A 14,786-nucleotide genomic window follows, 5' to 3' on the forward strand; every position below is an offset into this window, starting at 1 on the left:
TATTTGTGCTTTTCCCTAAACCACTTTGCGTTGTCCACTTGTGCCCGTGGCCTTTTTTTTTCTTTTTAATAAAAAAAAATTATTCATTCACGAATTGCTTTTTAACATCCATCATGTTAATATACACGAATTGATTTTCAATGTAAGCCTACAAATTTGAATTTTGGTCCCATTACTCTTTTTTTTTTTTTTTTTTTTTGGAGAAAGTGGTCCCATTACAATTAATTTTAAATTTTTGTTAAGGGAGTATCGATTTATGGCATTCGTTTTTTATGGTAATTCTTTATTATTAAATCAAGACATCAATCAATTTTTGATGTAAACGGAGATTGAACCCTCAAAATTTTTATTCAATCGTTAAAAACTTTACAAATTAAACTAACTGAAACCTACTTAATTTTACCTATTGAATTGATTACAACTCACAATTATTATCACGTTCTTATTATGGATATTGTACTTGATTTGTTTTTGCCGTTTTTGAATAGTTCATGCTGAAGACTATAATAGCTGCTACGTATTTTGCTAGTACATCATAGTATGTTATCATTTTTTTTTGGATAGATTGATTTTTTTTTTCTTTTTTTTCTTTTTTTTGCAAAAGATGCCCTCGCACAGGCAAAGCGAGTAAAGAGAGAAGGTTTTATATGTACGTTGTCTCATTTTAGTACATTTTCTTTTTTGATTTGATTTGCGTTTTAGTACATTTTCGATTTTGCTTTTAAAGGGATAGAAGGATATCTGTTTCTAAGCTTGTTGTCCCAAAATACGAGACATGTCAACGTTTCTATAGCTTTAATTGGTTTTTTATTTTTAACCAGAGAGCAACGGAGCTTCTTCAGGAATTTTAGCAAACCCAAGCGCAGTTGACAGTCTCTCGGATTGAGCAAACTAGTTCTGAAGTGTGGCAACCTCCTCCATCTGATGTCTACAAGCTCAACTTTGATGCTGCAGTGTTTTCGGGGCTGGGAAGAACAAGGATAGGAGCTATAATTCGTAATGACAAGGTGGAGGTTATGGCGACAATGTCTGCTGCTGGACCGGGTACAGAAAATAGTGAGGAAGCCGAACTTTTGGCCTGCAGAAAATCATTGGAGTTTGCCGTGGATGCTAGGTTTACAAGATTGATGATTGAAGGTGATAATGTCAATGCAATACAAGTCATTTCTTCATCTCTGCCCAACCATTCAATTCTTGGATATGTGGTAGATGATATTCGTCATTTGATCCATGGGTTACATTGGGCTATGCCTAATCAGATTAGAAGGGGGGGAAGTACAATGGCACATGTTCTTGCCCAATATGCTAGAAATTCAGATGAGGATTTGTATTGGTTGGAGGATTCTCCTCCACTTGCATTGGCAGCCTTGTATCATGATGTTTCACTATTATAATTGAATGAATGTTTTCCTTTTCAAAAAAAAAAAAAAATCTCACAAATAGCTTTAATTGGTTTACTGACTTTCGATTTTTTTTTTTTTTTTGAAGAATCCACTAAGTTTCGACTTTTTTTTTTTTTGAGAAATAATTACAACATGCTGCTAACCCCGCAGCTGGAACATTTTTCCCTCTAGACCCCAACTACTTTGTACATGGGGAGGTGTCAATTCAACTACAAGACCTTTGGCCACTGAATTTCAACTTGTACACATTATGTGAAACAAACAAAATAATAGTCCTACCTGGGAAAAATACTGAAAAAAAAAATGGCTTTTTTTCTTTTTTGACTGAGTATATGTTATAGTGTAATTAATCAACAATAGTGTTTGGGCAGTGCTCTGGCGGTTGTTATGACGTAATTATTCAATTTTCGTCTTCATCATCATTTAGGGGTCTAACTAATAACTAATAATTGTTGTTATCGTAGCAGTGTGACGCTTTTCTAACTGGTACCAGTACTAGTATACTACATCAACCAATGTTATACCTAGGTCATCAAATAAGGAAAATTATATCTATTTCATTGCAAGATCTTAGATTTCTTTGGTAAATTATAGAATATTTGAGGAATATTATAAATGCATATTTCTCCTCTTACATGCATTGTGAGTTTTATTATAAATTTAACTAACATATAACATATGTTTATGTATAGAAACATTCAACAATTGTGATAATAAGATATTCACCTCAGTTTCCACACTGAGTATTATGAATGGAGTTCACTTGGTACCAAAATTAAAAAAATTAAATTAGACACATAGTACAAAATTATACTACAATTAAGAATTAATTTTGATTCGATTTGAATTCTAAAATTGTACTCCAACTTAATATTATATACATGATTATATTTTTGTTTTCCACTTTTAAAAAACTAACAAAATCTTAATCCAAGCACACTGAAAATTGAAAACTATTGAAAAATAAGATTCAAAGAAATCTTGGTCTATTTTTCTTATTTTGTAGAATTTTTTTTCTTCCTTTTTTTTTTTTTTTTAACTTGAGATGTTACGATAAGTTACAATTTAAAGAATGCACTATTTGTTGCCAAATGCAGTATTAGCTACATAACTTATCCATAAGATTTATTTGTGGCTTGAATTGTTGTTGTTTGTATTTACCACTTACTCATCAATTACGGACCCAAGTGGGGGCCTAGGCCCCGGGGGCCCCAAAAAAAAAATTTTTGGTAGGTAAAATTAAAAAAAAAAAAAAAAGACTTGGGCCCCCCTATCCCAGCCGGCCAGCCCAGTCAAGAGCCCTGAGCCCATGTAACTCTAAAAAAAATGTAAAAAAGAACATAGAAAAAAGACTTGTCCCTGTCTCAACTGTCGGCGTCGCATACCCAAATGGAAAATGGCCACACCAACGCCGCCACTGTCACCACGCAAGACCCGTCCCTGGCTCAGATTCACGGTCAAATGATGAAGACTAAAAGTATGAAGAATATTTGAGTAAATAATTAATTTGAGATCCTGGCATTACTTCCTTGGTGAGAGACTGTGAGGAATAAATTTGATTGCGAAAATAGAAAAAAGAGATCTAATGGTAAAAGTAAAACACGTGCTGAGCAGCGAAGAGATTAAGGAAACTTCCTACTTAAAAAGTAATCCTATATTCTTCTTTATTTACAAGATTGCCATAAGTAAATAGTAAGTTAAAAATCTTATATAAAACGTGAATAAGAATATAAGATTATAAATAAATATTTTTTTAAATCCCACGTTATTTAAGATTTCTAAAAAAAATTAAATTCATTATTTTATATAAAAGTAACAATTATTTATTTATATATATATATATTAAGAACCCCAAAACAACCTGAAACGGGCAATAATAGAGACAAGTAATAGAAAGAGGAACATTGATTCAACTTTCAAGGAATAAAAATGGTAAAGTTAGGAAAAGTGCTTATTGGTAGTGCATAGTGTCGAGTTCCATTTTCATAGAAAATGTATTAAGAAACAATAGTGTTTTGTGTCTTTTGTTTTTATTGATAGATGTTTGCATCTTAATATATTAAAAAACAATGATTTTGTGTATTTGTATTGGTTGATAATTTGTTAAAAATATATGGATGCGCATTTGAATTTTTTTTTTTACGCTTATCTCTGCCCCCCCCCCCCCCTAACTTGAAAGCTTGGATCTGTCCCTGCTCATCATAAGTACCACATCAACACCACCATCTGAAAAAGCTTACCAAATGATAACATCTTAAAATTCAAAATTAAAAAAAAAAAAAAAAAACAACAACAACTAAAAAAAACTTAAAATCCCAAAAGAAGAGGAAAGATACGAGTGAATAAATATTTACCACAATTGACATCTTGAATATTAGAATTATGAAGTCTATGGGCCTTTATAAAATCTAATCAATGAATATTAATAAAACTTTATGAGAAGTTGAAGGTTTTATCAAGTTAATTGAGTAAAGCCTTGGAGTTGAAGGTTTTAACTCAAAGAAGGAACAAAAGCAACAATTCCTTAACAGCAATACAGAAGTTGATTAACTTGGACTACATTCTCGAAATTTTCATACATAAACATTCAAAAAAAGTTACAAAACTCATCAAATAAACAAAATATATATATTAAAAAGAAAAGAGGGACGACTAACCTTGATGGCATTCTTGAATTTTCTATACACCTAAAGAAACAAATTCATAGGTTAAAAGGGACAACATGAGAAGTACCTATAATATACCAATGCCACATATGACCATACTATAATCACATTAGATGGTTCCCTTATTTCTTACTCACATTGTCACATTGGGTAGTACTAACATCACATATGACCGTATCATTGTTACATTTGATGGTTCCCTTATTTTTTACCCACATTAAATGATTCTAACATCATATTAAATAGTACCAGCATCACATATGATTGTACAATTGTCACATTGGGTGATTTCCTTATTTTTTACTCACATTGGATGGTTCCAACGTTTCATTGAGTAGTACAAACTTCACATATGACCGTACCATTATCACATTTGGTGGTTTTCTTATTTTTGATTCACATTGGATGGTTTCAACGTCATATTAGACAGTACTTATGAGAAACTGCACCTCGACCCAAAACATTTTCAACAATTTTGGCACTTAGCCAACAAAAATGGGGTGGAATGTTTATTGTCTCTCAAGAGACAACAAAGGTTATACAATTGTTATCATCTCTCCTAGGTCACGAGTTTGACAAATAAGTAGCCACTTATTTAATTGAAAAAAATAAGAAAACCAAATTGAAAAAGTACATCATCTTATTGATGAATTAAAGCTATACATCTCTTTGATAATAACAAAAAATTACATTATTTTGGCCCTAGATATAATCTAAAACAAAATACAGCACTTGGATTCCTAGTTACAATCTAAAAAATAGAAAATTACAAGGATAAGCCTCATCTACTAACCCTTTATCTAAGTTTGGAGGATAGGTTACAAGATTGAGAATATGTTAGGCACCCAACCGACCCGGTAAAACCAATATTATATATTGTGGTGGTCAATGGTCACATCACATTATATAAACAGTTGTGAGAGTCGCGCCCCTAGAAAGTAGAAACAGGTCTTCTAGACTATGGTGGCCAAAATTCATGTCACATCATCCAACATATTAGCAATCAATTGCATGTTCATTGCTTTGCTTGAATTTAATGTGTCTGCATGTGATAAACACCCTACTTCCATTTATTTGTCATTACATTTGAATTGAAAAATAAATTCTAGTGAATGAGTGTTAATGGTGATATACTAGATTTAAGGATTTGAGAGAATTATGAAATTAACATGTTTTTCATATTTTGGATATAAATTTAAGATCAAAGCTAGTGCTATACATGAACTTGTGATAAATAACCAAGAACATGCAAAGAACACATATTAACAAGATTTAAACATATTCAAGGAATTTCAATAATCAACTAGCATGATTTAATCTTAAATTAACATTATATGAAAATGAAAAACAAGTTAGGGAATTGGATTATACATGCATGTAAGATCCACACAGTGGAGGTCCTAAGGGTTGAGTAGAGAAGAACTAAAAAAGGGAGAGTGAGACTCACTCAATGTCTTAAGTTTTAGGAAGACTAAGATATAACAAGACTAACTTTACTCAAGAGGGGAGGGGGAGCAAGAGAGGATATTTTGTCACTTTTTTGGAATGAAGGGGAGGGAGGTTTATATAATAGTCATGGATAAAATATGAATGGAAGGACATTCAATGAGGGTTGACAAAGGATTAGAGAAAATCATGAACCTAGACACAATTTCAAAGTTTAGGGAAGGCTGGTGCATTAAATTTGGAGGTAAATGGGAGTGGTGAGCAAGCAAAATGACTAAAATTTCGATTTTTCCCTTAACTCTTATAACAGCCCTCAGAACTAATTTTGAAAACTCATATCTCACTCATTTCTGATTGAAATTTGTCTCACTCTTGTACTCAAATTAAAGCCCCAAATGTCTAGTTTCTAACAAAATTAACCTCACTCACAAATACAAAATGTCTGGGAGATATCAATGAGATAGAGAGCAGAGGTCATTTCGTGGAAAATGGTTTCAGCATAATTAATATTATTGGGTCCTAAATTAGCTTTCAATCAACATTAATAGACCCCAATTACTTCCGTTTCAAAAATAATCATCCCCAAATCATGACCTAATCATCCCAATTAAAAAGATCATTACACCAATTACTCATTAAATAATTAATATTTGACTATTTAATATATATATATATATATATATATATATATATTAATAGCCAAAGCTGAGAAAAAATCCAATTAAAATTCAATTAGAGTTAAATTTTTGTGTCATGTGTCTTATCTAATCTTTTTTTTTTTTTTGTGCCAAGTGAGTTAATTAAGTGTAGAAAACGAGGAGTCCAATATAAATAAACCTAGGTTATATATATAAACCAAAGCTTGGAGAAAATTTGATTTTGCCTTTGTTAGCTTTTCATATAAATTAAATTGTTTAGATTTTTGTTATTATATTTTTTATACTGTTTATATTTAGATATTTTGCAATAAAAAATCATTTTAGTACCTCTAAATGTCCTGGTCAAATTAATGTCCTATATATTTAATGACCCAAACTAAAATCATTAGAACCACTACAATTCATCATTTCTATGCGTAAGCACAGGTTACATACTAGTTAATTAAATGTGCGCAACCTTACTATAAATTTTAGTTCTAACCAATTGAATTATGACACATCATTGATTTCAAATTGATTATAATTAAACCAGTAAGAATTAATTGTTTATAATTACATATAGTCAGACATCATTTGTGAGAGCGCATCTCGGCTATTAAAACTTAATTCGATAATAACTTTCAATCCAATAATCCAATTATGGCTTATGATCAGCCAATTTGATCGTTACAATAACAAGATCACTTTGATGAAATGAAATTAAGGATCTAATGACCACAATTAAGATGTTTATCTTCAAGGTAAAAATACTCTTTTACCCTCCATGTGAGATTAAATGCGGGTTGCAAAATAGAGTGTCAACAATAGTTTATATTATATAAAATATGTGATTACAAGGTAAAACATCCAAGAACATGATGAAACCCTATTCTAAGCATGGATAGATTGGATATTTGAAAGAGATAGTGAATATGTGTGTGATGTGTTACAAACCCTAATCTAAGAGCATATGAATATGTTATTGAAATTTAATAACCCTAATCTAAGAGCATGTGAACAATTTATTGAAATTGAAAAACCCTAATTCATGCAAAGGTTATGAACATCCTAGATCTAACATGCTAACATATAAGAACATGTGAAAAACCTAGAAACTAAACATGCTTACAGCAAAAAGTTAGGTCATAAAAATAGAGAGAATGTTTAGAAACCTCACCTGAATGCATAGCACTCCAAGCTAGACAACACTTCTAGAAGGGTTTGTAAGCCAGAAGTTAGTAGCTTGATGTAGACACATCATTTTGTACCCCTTATAACTTGAGCCCTCGTTCCCCAATGACGATATCACTAAAAGGGCCTATGACTAGTCTAGGGCCTATGACTAGTCTAAGGCCTAGCTATGGAAACTCTTTAACTTTAAGGGCATTTTGGAAAAGAAAAATCTTGCATAAACCCTAGGTATAAGATTGTGGATACATCACCTGTGCATACAGGCACTAACCATGCGCACATGCCCTCAAGCACGCGCACATATGTAGGGTTTGTAGAAGTCATGTAACTAAAGTTTTTGACAAAAACACGTGTAGAACTAATCTCACATTGCATGTGAAGAGCCCCACACCTAGTGGATTCCTTTTCAATCCCTAATGGATTCCTTGCATAAACCCTAACCATGAGCATGCGAGTACATCACCTCCACGTGCAGGCACTGACCATGCACACGCACCCTCAAGCATGCGTACATGTAAGATTTGTAAAGGTATGTGAGGAAAGTTTTTGATGGAAACACGTGCAGAACTAATTTCACATTACCTAAGAAGAGCATCGTGCCAATTGGATTCCTTTTCAATCACCAGTGGATTCCTTTTCAAAATTTACAAATCCCTAGTGGATCCCTTTTTCAAAATTAGGCACCTAAGTGGATTGCCTTCTCAAAGTTAAAAGTTCCCACAAAGAATATCTTGTAGGATCCCTAAAAGATCATACTACGTAAATGACTTAGTGTTAGACTCTAGATCTTCAATATTCTTTCAAGTGTTGTTTAGTAACCCTAATATCAAAGGGTTGTTTAGTAACCCTTACTTTCAATAAATCCTTCCAAGGGTTGTTTAGTAACCCTAGCTCTCAAGGGTTGTTTAATAACCCTAATATCTAAGGGTTGTTTAGTAACCTTTAATTTCAATAAATCCTTCCAAGGGTTGTTTAGTAACCCTTACTCTAAAAAAAAAAAAAAATCTCTTAAAGGTTGTCTGCAACCCTTTCTTTTAATGGATTATTCCGAGGGTTGTTTAGTAACCCTTTTTTTCAAAAAGTTCTCTCGCTTAAGAGTTGTTCAGTAATTCTTTCTCTTAATAAACTCTCTTCTTAAGGGCCCGTTTGGATGGAGGGGGAAAGAGGGAGAGTGGAGGAGAGTAGAGTAGAGTTAGCTAAAAATAGGTTAATTTTGAGCCAAATCTACTCTACTCTACTCCCCCTCCCTCTCCCTCAATCCAAACGAACCATAAGGGTTGTTCAGTAACCCTAACATCTAAAGGTTATTCAGTAATCTTTTCCCAAAGGCTATTCAGTAACCTTTTTTTTCACTCAATTCTTTTAAGAGTTATACAGTAACTTTTTCACTAGGATTTTCACTATATTCTTTTGAAAAGTGTTCGGTAACTCTTCACAAAGCAAAAAGCTTTTTCAAAACATGGTGTTGCATGAACTACACCTAGACCTAATTCCCATAAGGCGAGGTACGTAGGCAGTTTTCCATAAAGATTTGGTTCGCCCTTCCAAAGCATCGTAACTATTATCTGCATTAGTCAAATGGATGTCGCAAAATCTTGTGTTTTATTTTACATCGACATTTGTTTTCCCAAGCTTTGAAGCGTTTCAAGCTTTGTCAATAAAGGGCATTCTATAGACTCCCCATATTACAACTCTCATTTAACCTCACTTGCATTGCATTGCACACCATCACCATCTCATGTCTCCAAGGCAAGGCCATAAATTTGAACACTTAATCTTCAAATACTTTTCATAAAACAAATTTTGAGGTCATAACCCTATTGGCTAAGGATATTATTTATGGTGTGGTTGCATGCATCTACTTTAATCCAAGTCAAAATGATTACTAATTATTGACAAAACATGCATAAATTGATTATTTAGACAAATAATTAATTAGTTAGACCTATTTGGAATTAACTTGCTGACCTTGAAGAACAAGAAAATTAGAAAATGAAGTCAAAATTTGGAGTAAATTAGGTCCAAATTGAAAACAAAAATAGACGGAATGAAAAAGGAAAAAATTCAGAGGATCCGGAACCTCAGCACTTGTGTTAGAACTTCTATATTTTCTTCATTTTTTTAGTTCAACTTACTCCCCGCACAAGTTGACCTTGATTCCTACGTTTTTTTGCTCATACTAATTTTCTTATCCTACATTGCTTAAAGCATAACCCTAGCTCCCTCACTCCTAATATAAATACCCATTTCCACCATCAGTTCAAAAACACATCGAGTCTCTCAAAAACTCCAAAAATTTCAGATTTATTCATCTCTCTTTAGGTGTTGCTTAGCTCGGAGTGTTGCATATATAGGTAAGGTTTCTAAACCTCCTATTTATTTTTATGCCTTAACTTTTCAGTTTCAAGCATGTTTCGTTTTTCACATGTTTTTCTTTGTTAGAGTTTGTCATACATCACACACATATCTACCATGCTTATTAATGCTTAATTCAATCCTTGTAATCACATATTTTTGGATGATATAAACTTTTGAATGATGTGATATGATCACTAGCTACCACAGTCCAGAAGACTGGTTTCACCAAGTAGGCTGGGTGCCTAACACCTTCTCAATCCTGAAATCTAGTCTCCGAACTTAGATTGAAGGTTAGTAGATTAGACTTATCGTTGTAATCTTCTCTTTTATAGGATGTAATTAGGAATCAAAGCATTGCACTTTTGTTATAGATTTTATCTAGAACCAAAATGATGTAATTTTTAGTTATTATCAAAGAGATGTACAATTTCAATTCATCAATAAGAATAATGCACTTTTCAATTCGGTTTTCTTATTTTTCCAACTAAATAAGCAACGACTCCATTGTAAAACCCTTAACATAGAAGTAATGATAACAGTAGTATAACCTCTCCACTGTCTCTTGAGAGGAAACCAATACAACTCCACCCCATTCACTTGGGACAAGTGCCAAAAGCCCACATTGAAAAGGGTTTGGGTCCGAGGTGCAGTCTCTCATAGGTCTTTACAGTACAAACATCACATATGATCGTATCATTGTCAAATTTGGTGGTTCCATTTTTATTTTATTTTTTTTATTCTCGAATTGGATGGATTCAAAATCACATTGGGCAATACTAACGTCACATATGAATATTTTATTGTCACATTCGGTGGTTTCCTAATTTTTTTTACTCACCTTGAATGGTTCCAACATCTCACATGTGTCTATTGTACTAACATCACATATGACCATATTATTGCCAAATTTGGTGGTTCTTTTTTTTTACTCAAATTGAATGGTCTCAACGTCACATTGGGTAATATCAATGTCACGTATGACCACTCTATTGTCACGTTAGGTGGTTCTTTTTTTTTTTTTTTTTTTTACTCACATTAGATGGTTCAAACGTCTCATTGGGCAGTACCAACATCACTTATAATCGTATTATTGTCAAATTCGGTGGTTCCCATACTTTTTATTCACATTTGATTGTTCCAACATCACATTAGATAGAACCAATATCATAGTTGTTAAAAATATCTTCCAATTAAAATTTTGTTAAAAATTTCTTCTAATAAAAGTTTAATTATTTATTTTTAGTAATTTTTACATTTTTTACTCTTTATTAATTAACTTGTTTATTATGTGCCAGTACTTTTAAAAACCAATGAAATTTGGTATTTACCCACTGGCCTCCTGTTGATACCACATTTTATCTATACTTATTTTGCGTAAATTACCTATTTTACTAAAAAATAATCAAAATCCACATTTTTCACATTAAGACAATGAGAATGATGAGAGTGGTCTCAATAATCCCAATTGGGTGACCAAATGCTCAATTTTGCAGTCTTGGTGTAAAATGACCAAAATACCCTTTCGAGACAAAATAAATTGAGTTTACCAAAAGTCAAAGCAAAGTCTAAATTTTTACCAAATCTTATCATTTTTAATCAATATTAATAATTTGAAAAGTTTTCCCAAAAATTGACCAAGAAAAATCATATGAATATATATATGAGATGTGTTCAAGTTACACCTGGTGTAACTCTTTAGAGTTACAACTTTTTTAAACCGTTGGATTTAAGTAGATCCAATGGTTAAAAAAGACCATAATTATTACAAATATTCTTATTAGGATCTCATTAATTACCATCATTTATTGCATTCTAAATTTATCTCTAAACCCAAAAACGTTTAACGTACTCTCTCTCTCTCTCTCACTCTCTCTCCGTTTCTCTCTCTCTGTCTCCTCCACCATTGTTTCACCTCTACACGTTGCCAGCAAAAAAAAGGAAAAAAACCACCAAGCCGACCCAACAAAACTAAAGCAACGTGGACCCCACCTCTACAGGTCCTTAACGATCAATTAATTGCTCATCCTTGGCACCTCATGTTTTAACTGGAATTTTGACCCGTACCCCAACAAAACAAAAGCAAAGATGAAAGACAAAGAAACTTGGTACGTACCACTATCCGCTATCACTGGCACTTATGGAGTTGGAAGTATGATCTTCCTCCATAGACATATAAATGATACCACCGCCGTTTTTATAATTGAAATTACGTACACAAATTAATTGTAATGTTGAATTGCTTACTATAATTCCATAATTTCATCTAAAAATCAATTTCTTGATTTATTTCAATCCCATGATTTTATCTAATAATCAATGTCTTAATCAATGGCAAAGCAAAAGTTGTTTCTTAGAAGAACCAAGCTAAATATATCCAAACATTTGAAAGCCAAAGAATACACGGAAAGCTTGTGACTACTCCATTCTAGTTTAATATGCTAGTGACTACTCCATTCCAGTTTACGACCTTTCCACCAGTGGCTTCAATTCTCTTTAACTCATTTGGCCTGTTAGGATATTAACACAAACAATGTATCAAGCATGATACGGAAAAGAGACGCAGAGAGAGAGAGACCAGAAAAGAAACAAAAAAGAGCACTCACAAACCTCTATTGTTAGTGTTTTTTTATTCTTGCCCCTATGAAGGTGGAGCAATGGTGGAGGAGAGAGAGAGAGAAACGTAGAGAGAGAGAGTCAAACGTTTTTGGGTTTAAAGATAAGTTTAAAATGTAATAAATGAGAGTAATTAATGAGATCCTAACAAGAATATTTATAATAATGTGAGTCTTTTTTTAACCGTTGGATCTACTTAAATCCAACGGTTTAAAAAAAGTGTAACTCTAAAGAGTTACACCAGGTGTAACTTGAACCCATCTCTCTCTCTCTCTCTCTCTCTCTCTCTCTCTCTCTCTCTCTCTCTCTCTATATATATATATATATATATATATATATATATATATATATATGCGTAAGGCCAAAAATTGGAACACATTGATTCTGCTTGTTCCCGTCCTTCGCTTCAAGGCTTGTCCCTCAATGTGATCAGTACTTCATATTGTTGGGTAGCGAAGTTTACACTTGTTCACTAATTATGATGGTTCGCCAGTGTGAGAAGAAAGAAAAAAGTAGTTACAGTCTCTTCTGTCTACTAGTTTTTCCAATTCTAGGCTTTACCTTTGACTTATTCCTATATATATTACATTAATTTGATAAAATATATTTAATCATGACTTCAACTTCCAAATTTACATGATATTATTTTATTTGGTTTGATTTTGGACTAACATTCTTTTCTTGGTTTCATATTTTTAATTTAATGTGATAGTGATACATTATGCATTTTGATTCTAGTTTAAATTTTTATTTATTTTTAATGTTTTTCATTCCATTATGTTTGTAATCACATTATGTAGTTAAATGATGATATAAGTTGCCATTAATTTCTGGAAAATCGATCTAGTGAGATAGATGCTTAACACCTTTCAATTTTATAAAATTTTTTTTGAGGAAAATTCAATTTTATAAATTAACCTCCAAATGACTCACTAATAGGTAGTAATATTGCTTCCCATGAGTAAAACCCCATTATTTGGATATGCCAAGATAACAACCGAAATAGAGGGGTGACGTAGTGTATGTTTGGATGGGGCTGAAACGCCTAGCGTCTGTGTTTTAGCCCTAATTTTTTTTTTTTTGCTGGACGCGCTACTCTCACTGTTCATTGGCCATGAGCAGTGATTTTAGGCCAATGAACAGTGATTTTTCAAGTGAACAATGTTTTTTACCTATTAAAAAATTATTTTGCTATAGTGTTTTTCAGTATTCAGTTTTCAGCTGTATCCAAACGGACTTGTATTGACAATTTGACATGCATAACTGAGGTCCATCCACATAGCATTTTCCATGCATGGATTTCCATTACCTTCATTAAAAAACTCACTTATAGTTATAGGGGTAATAAGTAATGACCCTCCTTCCTCTCAAAAAAAGAAAAGAAAAAAGTAATGACCCTCTTTATGAGTGAAAGTCCATATTTTGGATCATGTCAAGACATCGAGACTTGAGAGTATCTCAAATAATATATTTTGAAATAATTGAATTGAATTTTGTCATGTAATCAACAATGAAATAAATGTTGATTATTATTATTTTGGTATTTATTTAAAGAGTCTTGTTAATGAGTGTTCTTAGAGTAATTGTTAATAAATAATTTTAGGAAAGTTTTAACACCACTTTTATGAAAAATATAAAAAATTTTTAAAAAATTAATTGTTTTTTTTAATAAAAAGTTTCTTAAAATATTTTCTAAGCCAATATCCTTAAATTACAAAATTATTGATAACATAACAAAACCTGATTTCAAAATTAGATGTATAGACAATTCAACCATAGAGTGAAAGATGGATGTATACCATATTACCATGTGATGGGGGGCTTTCAAAAAAAAGAAAAAAAGAAAAAACCCTTACAAAACACATGTGAAACATCAACATACAATGTGAGGCTCAAATTTTTAGGATACGAAGGAAAAAATAAAAATGGTGACCAAAGCGGGTGTAGAAGAAGTAATTGGGTGGCATTTGATTAATATATCCAAAATTTTGAGATGGTAAAATGTAAGGGGATATTTGCTGTATAGCAAAATTTCAAAGACTATTTCGATAATCAGCACTTTTTGAAACTATTTAGGAAACTAGCATTTTTGAGACTCAAATTCAGTAATAAACTCGAGTATTTAAGACTTGAGTTCTAATGCTGAGATGGAACAATTTATCCACTTCAAACTCGAGTATCTTAGACTTGCGTTCTATAGAAAAGGAAGAAGAACAGAGCACAATCTAGATAATGATTTGGAGAAGAAGCGATCTAAAGAAGAAGAACAAAGGAAGAAGAAGAAAAAGAAGAATAAACACAGATCTGTAAAATGGTGGTACTCGAGTTCCATGCTGATTTTTTTCCATGTCAGATTACCATTATTTGTAACTCGAATTTCATCTTTGAACTTGAGGTTTAGACGCTCGAGATGCTAATTTGGTAAATAGTTTTGCAAACTTGACATATAATGGCATAATAAAGGGGCAAAT

Source organism: Castanea sativa, chromosome 6 (assembly GCF_040712315.1).
Source record: "Castanea sativa cultivar Marrone di Chiusa Pesio chromosome 6, ASM4071231v1".
In the NCBI taxonomy this organism is placed as follows: domain Eukaryota; kingdom Viridiplantae; phylum Streptophyta; class Magnoliopsida; order Fagales; family Fagaceae; genus Castanea; species Castanea sativa.